Source organism: Myotis lucifugus, unplaced genomic scaffold (assembly GCF_000147115.1).
Source record: "Myotis lucifugus unplaced genomic scaffold, Myoluc2.0 scaffold_582, whole genome shotgun sequence".
Lineage (NCBI taxonomy): Eukaryota > Metazoa > Chordata > Mammalia > Chiroptera > Vespertilionidae > Myotis > Myotis lucifugus.
Window position 1 is genome coordinate 117,479 of NW_005871630.1, and position 7,755 is coordinate 125,233.

Sequence of the window (7,755 nt, forward strand, 5' to 3'; positions counted from 1 at the left end):
AGAAAGCCTAATATGCAAATCAACCGAACAGAACAACACGCGTGTGAACGACAGGTCACTATGACACGCACTGACCATCAGGAGGCAGACACTCAATGCAGCAACTGCCCCCAGCCTGCAGGCCCCAGGCAAGCCAAGGCAGGTGATAGTGGGGCCCTCTGATCACCCCACCAGTCACCCCGCAGAGGGAGGTGACCGGCAGTGGCAGCGGGGCGATCGGGGGCAGCACCAGGCCGGCCAAGATGGGTGCCAGCGGGGGCCCCCTGATCACCCCGTCGGTCACCCCACAGATCAGCCCTGATCACTGGCCAGGCCTAGGGACCCTACCCATGCACAAATTTCATGCACCAGGCCTCTAGTGACTAAATAATATTCCACTGTATTCCACGTTTTGTTTATTCATCTTTGATGGACATGGGCTGTTTCCATCTTTTGGCTATTGTGAATAATGCTACAATGAACATTAGCACACAAGCATCTGAGTGCCTGCTCTCCATTCTCTTGGGCATATACCTAGGAATTGCTGGGTCATATTCTATGTTTAGCTCATTGTGGAACCACCAAACTGTTTTCCACAATAGCTGCATTATTTTACATTCCCACCAGCAATGCAGAAGGTTCCATTTTCTCCACATCCTCACCAATACCTATTTTCTTTTCTTTTTCTTTTTTTGGTACTAATCATCCTAAGGGCATAAAGTGGTATCTCACTATTGTTTTAATTTGCATTTCCTTAATAATGCTGTTGAGTACTTTATCATGTGTTTCTTGGCCATTTATATATCTTTCTTTATAAGTCATGTAAGTTTTTTGTCCAATTTCTTCTTTTAATCATTGAGTTGTAGGAGCTCTTTATATATTCTAAAACAAGTCCTTTGTCAGATATATGTATTGCAAATACTTTCTCTAACTCTCTGGCTTGCCTTTTCATTTTCTTCATTTCTTTTGATGAGCAGATGTTTTTAGTTTTATAAAATCTAATTTGATAAAGTCAATTTTTTCTTGCATGGTTAGTGTTGTGTCCTGGATAAATGTTTGCCTACACTCAGGGCCACAAAGATATTTTCCCATGTTTCTTCTAAACATGTTATAGGCCCAGCGGTGTGGTTCAGTGGTTGAGCTTTGACCCAGAAACCATGAGGTCACTGGTTCGATTCCTGGTCAGGGCACATGCCCAGGTTGTAGACTCGACCTCCAGTTTGGGGCATGCAGAAGGAAGCCGAGTGGTGTTTCTCTTCATCGATGTTTCTCTCTCTCTACCCTTCTCCCTTCATCTCTAAAAATAATAATAATAATAATAACAATAAACACATTATAGTTTTAGTTTTCATGTTTAGGTCCATAACCCATAATGAAATATTTTTTTGCAAATGGTGCAAGGTGTGGGATCAAGGTTCATTTTAGTCCAATTAGCTATCAAGTTGTTCTACCGCCATTTGTTGAAAAAAGTCATTTTTAGATTGTTTTGATTTTGAGTTTTCAAATATTTGCAAAGGAAAGATACTTGAAACTGACCTCAATTTTTCATGTACAACATTCAGCATTCAAAAAAAAAAAGACAGAACCAAACAACTAAACACAAGAAGACAAAAACTGACAATAGAAAGTTATCAGGCACATTAACTATAATTAATACATTCAAGAAGGTAAATGACAAAATGAATTCAACAGTGTAACCTATTTTTAAAATCAAATAGAAATTCTACAATACACTGACTCAAAAATATAACACCTGAAACTAAGAGCACAATAGATAACAGCAAATAAGACGCAGAAAAGAGGATTAGAGAACTACTGCAAATTAGTACAAAATTTTCAAACAGAAACTCAGAGAGAATAGGAACTACAGAAAGGAGCATATGGGACATATAAATAGAATGAAAGGTTCAACATATGTGCAATTGGAGTCCTAGAAGGAAATAAAAGAACAGAAGACAAACAATATTTGAAAAAATACTGGCTGACAATTTTCCAAACTGAGAGAGGACATCAAATTCAAGCAGCATTATCCAAATAGGATTATCATGAAAAAGCCAAACATCTCTGCCTTATGGGTCTTCCATTCTGGAAGGAGACATCGAGAATAAAAAACCGCTGTATATTATTATATGGTACATTAGATTGTAATAAGTGCTTTCTTTAAAATGAAAAATAGAGTTTATAAGGTAAAGGGATTCAGAAGTAGAGGGAAATACCTATGCTATTAAATAGGATGTATAAAACCTTGAAGGCAGTAAACAGAAAAATTATCTTAACTAAACACAGACAGAAGAGGAAAAATAAGCCATCTTGACAGAAGGCTTAAAAAAATTATTGTCTACATGGGTATGGAAGAAAAAGACCAAGCACGCACAATGAGTAATAAGTTATACAAACAGAAGCAATTCCACGGGAATTTGTTAAGTACCTACAATTATCAGACTCAATGCAGATGCTAGGCATACAGGGAATGTGACATGCTCACTTCATTCAAGAAGCTTAGCTGCTGGAAGAGCAATGAGAGAAGCTTAGCTGCTGGAAGAGCAATGAGGTATCAGTTAAGTATGAGAAGAATGTATAGAAAGTAGAATCCAAATGTTACATGATTTCATGAATATTCAAGAACTGGAACATAATCTCTATAGAAAAAAAATAAATTATAGAGCAGCACTATCCAACAGAACTTTCTGCAACAATGGAAATATTCTATATCTGCATACCAATGAGGTAGTCACCGGCCACGTGTGGCTATTGAATACTTAAAAAGTGACTAATGCAAGTAAGGAACAGAATTATTAACTTTACTTATTTCTAATTAACTTAAATAGCCACATGTAGCTAGTGACTACTTAATGTACAGCAGAGGCAGAGTATGACAACCAACCTCACTTGGCTCCACATTTTTACACAGTGGATAAAATGTGTTATCTGGATATATATCATAAAGATAGATAATGTAGAGACAGAGATACATCACAAAGTTGACTAAAAAGTTGAAAAAGAATACCTCTGGGAAAAAGCCAAAAATAGACTTTTTAATGCATTTATATCTTACTTTATCCCAGAAAGAATTTAACAAGACTTGCAAAGTCTCAGAGCACAGCAAGAAAAATCACTTGTTAAATGTTTAAAATGCCTATATGGTCCAGCCAGTGTGGCTGAGTGGTTGAGCATTTGACCTATAAACCAGGAGGTCATGGTTCCATTCCAGGGTAGGGCACATGCCCGGGTTGAGGGCACGATCCCTAGTAGGGGACATGCAGGAAGCAGCCAATCAATGATTCTCTCTCAGCATTGATGTTTCTCCCTCTTCCTTCCTCTCTGAAAGCAATAAAAATATTTTTAATGCAGTTATGTACATTTAAAAAAAGGTAAAATACAAACTTAAAATAAGTTAAAAAAAAAAAAAAAGAATTATCTTCTGAGAAGAAATAGAGGGCAATATCTTAATACTGATCATTTATGACCATAAGCATTTTTTTGTGGATTTAAGTGATTGAGATACTATTCAAGAAATGGGTTATTGAATCTGAGTTTAATCCAGATGGAGTAGAATTTAGATTGGAATACTAATTATCCATTGCTATTTATTAAATGACCCCAAAATCTCGCAGTTTAAAACAGTAATATTTCAGGTCCCGCACAGGCCTGAGGGTTGGGAGTGGCTGAGTGGAGTGGTTCGGCTCAAGGTTTCTCAGGAATTGTAAATGGCTCCTTCCCTGGCTGCTGGCAGGAGGCCTCGATCCCTCACCAGCAGATCCCTAGGGATGCCCGAGTGTCCTCAGGACATGGCAGCCGGCTGTGTCAGAGGAAGCGATCCCAGAGAGAGCAGTGAGGAGCTGCAATGCCTTTCATGCATGACCTAGGCTCAGAAGTCACATTGCCACTTCTGCCACATTCTTATTTCAAAGCAAATCACTAAATGCAGCCCTCCCCTCCCCCGAGAGAGGAATTACCCTCCTCCTCTTGAAGGGCAGAGAGTTTGTGAACATATCAAAGCCACTGCAATGAGCCAGGAGAATTACCTCACTGGGTTGGGGTTGGCTAAACCCCAAAATTAGCATTATCACCTTTTTAATAGCATCCATTGCTTTCTAAAAGGCAGATTAAGCACAACTGGGTTCTCGGTCGCTTACAGCCCAGTTACTTTTTAATAGCAGGTGCTAAATGGCACCTACTAGGCATAAAACCGTGCTATACGTATAGTGATACAGATCCTCACAATAACTACGAAGTGGGAGGTATCATCCGCATTTTCAAGTCGAGAAATAAGAAGTCCAGAGAGACAGATAAGCCCAGGTTTTTGTCCAGGTCTACCTGGTTCCCGAGTCATTGTTCTTTCCACTACATGACACTCCTGTCACTCCAGCTACCACAGACAGAAGCTGGTTTTGTAGCATCAAGTCTTCGAAGACCCACAAAATACATTTTTTCAGCTAACATGCAAATCTTGTTCCATCAATTGCTTTCTTACTTTCTTCAGTTTGTTTCTGTTTTGTCGGATGTTTTCTATCTGCTACTCTGAGGCCTCATTTTGCTTCACTTTTCCCATCCAGCTCCTGGCACTGCGGCCCATCCTCCCTCTGGGTTCCTCTGCAGTGGAGGGATCCTCTCAGAGCAGCTGGACTCTGGTCTAAACCATGAGACCCCTCTGAGGGGCAACTAGTGATCTGTCCAAAGACACACAGAGAAGCAGAGGCAGAACCAGGACCAGAAGCCCGTCCTTACAAACTCTCATCAGGTCTCTGCCTCACCAACACGGCCTCCCCGCCCCAAGACCTGAACATCAGTTCACCTTTCCTGGTCTCCAAATCCTGCCTGGAACAGGACAGGTTCCAGAAAAACTCCAGCCAAATGTGGGCAACATCTGTTTCCTCATTCTCCCCTAATAATCCATTTGGTCCCCAAGTCCTGTCCATACAACTTGTAAATACTTTTCAACATTTATCCTGTCCCTCCCCATAGACAATGTCCTAATTCGGCACTTTTCTCTTTCACTTGGGCTTCTGCATCAGCTCCTTCAAAGTCCCCTGCCTCTAGCCTCCACCTCTCTAGTTTAGCCCCCACAAGGGCAGCCAGAGAGCTCTTTGTAATATGCAGATCTTCTCATGCCACTCCCTGGAGAAGACCTTCCCTAGTTCCCATTAACTCCCCCCCGCAATAGAAGAACAGAAAAAGGCCTTGTAAGTTGACTGAGGGTCTTGGATTTTCTCCTCAGGTTACAGAAAGGGGTCTGATATTTGAATGTCACCTGTTATTTCATTTACCCTTTTGGGAAGCCTGCAAAATCAGCCTATGGTCCCTCTGCATATGCTGTTCTTCCTAATCAGCCCTCTCGTCTGTAAGCCATGCAGCCAATGTCATCTAAAACCTTTCCGGGCTCATCCATGTATCCAACAAACAGACCCATATGGTCCCCTGAGCCACCACCTCTTCTTGTCTAGATCCTCCCATTACAGTTTGCTTACACAGCAACTTCCCTAATATGCTTGGAAAAAAGGGTTCACGTCACATTCACCTTTGTACCCTCAGCCCCTAGCAAAGAGCCTGTTTCATAGGGGGTGCTCAAAAATGGTTGGGAACTAATCACAGGCCCATCCTGGTTTAGATCTGCTGAAGCCTTAACTCAGTCAACACATCTCCCATCAGTAGCACATCAGTTAACATCATCTCCCAAAAAGCATTCAGCGCTCTCTCAACAGACACGCACCATTGTGATCTGAGGTAGAAGTGCTCCAATGAAGGGGTCCAGTTTAAAGACAAGAGGACCTTCAGGGATCATCTGGACCCACCCAACCCTAGTGTGCCTTTCTTGTATGCTCTCTCTACCCTCTGTATGCACCCCCCCGCCGGGACTGCATGACTGTCTGCTGGCTTCCCAGAACAGGACTTTTCACAAAACCTGGTATTTGGGGGACATAAATATATGAAGCGACGATACCAGCTAACATTTACTTAGTACTACTAGGTGTACCGGTTAATAATGCGGATTTTTTTCAATAGATGGAGTTACACAAATGTTGATATATATGCCATTTGATATGTATGCTATTTTGTTGTATTGACAACAAGCTTCAAAACTTCATATGTCAAATTTTCTGAAGGTGTTAACATCATAGATATTTTTATGCTTAAAAATGTCGAATTTCGTGCCAAAAAAAGAGCATTTGAGGGAAGTTTTAATTCATTACTTTATTTTGAAGAAAAGTGCTGCTAAAAGTTATCATATACTTTGGGAAGCTTATGGTGAACATGCCCCATCTCAAGATACTTGTGAATGCTGGTTTAAACGCTTTAAAGTGATGATTTCGATGTGAAAGACAAAGAACGTCCAGGTTAACCAAAAAAAAAAGTTTCAAGCCCAACAATTACAACCATTAGTGGATGAAGATGCGTGTCAAACTCAAAAACAACTTGCAGAAAGATTAAACGTTGCTCAGCAAACAATTTCCGATCGCTTACAAGCAATGGGAAAGATTTTAAAGGAAGGAAAATGGGCTCCACATCAACTGAACGAAAGACAAATGGAAAACCAAAAAGTCATCAGTAAAATGTTGCTTCAACGGCACGAAAAAAGTCTTTTTTGCATCGAATTGTGACTGGCGATGAAAAGTGGATTTATTTTGAGAATCCCAAATGCACAAAATCATGGGTTGATCCAGGTCAACCATCAACATTGACTGCAAGGCCAAATTGCTTCGGAAAGAAAACAATGCTCTGCATTTGGTGGGATCAGGAAGGTGTGGTGTATTATGAGCTTCTAAAACCAGGTGAAATGGTTAATACTGATCAATTTGAACTACCCTTTGATCGTGAAACTACCAGAATGGGCCATGGCAAAATAATTTTGCTTCATGATAACGCCCCATCACACACTTCAAAACCAGTTAAAGACACATTAAAAGATCTTGCCTGGGAAGTATTAACCCACCCGCCATATTCACCAGACCTTGCTCCTTCAGATGATCACTTGTTCCGATCGATGGCGCACGCACTTTCTGAGCAGCACTTCAAAACGTACAAAGTGGAAAATTGGGTCTCTGAATGGTCTGTCTCAAAACAAGAATTCTATTGGGGCGGTATCCACAAATTCCCTGAAAGATGGGGGAAATGTGTAGCTAGCAATGGACATTACTTTGAAGAAAGCACTTTTTTTTTTAGTGTTTCTATTTTTTTTTAAATTCTTTATTAGTTAAGGTATTACAAATGTATCCCTTATCCCCCCCATTACCCCCCACCCCCCCACACTCATGTTCTCATCCCCCCTGTTGTCCGTGTCCATTGGTTTGGCTTATATGCATGCATACAAGTCCTTTGGTTGATCTCTTCCCCTTACCCACTCCCTCCCCTACTTTCCCTCTGGGGAGTGATAGTCTGATTGCTGTTTCTCTGTCTTTGGATCTGTCCCTGTTTATCAGTCTATGTTGTTCTCTATAATCCACAAATGAGTGAGATCATGTGGTATTTATCTTTCTCTGACTGGCTTATTTCACTTAGCATAATGCTCTCCAGTTCCATCCATGCTGTTGCAAAAGGCAAGAGTTCCTTCTTTTTTACCGCAGCATAGTATTCCATTGTGTAGAAGTACCACAGTTTTCTAATCCACTCATCTGCTGATGGGCACTTAGGCTGTTTCCAAATCTTAGCTATTGTAAATTGTGCTGCTATGAACATAGGGGTGCATATATCCTTTCTGATTGGTGTTTCTGGTTTCTTGGGATATATTCCTATAAGTGGGATCACTGGGTCAAATGGGAGTTCCATTTCCAATTTTTT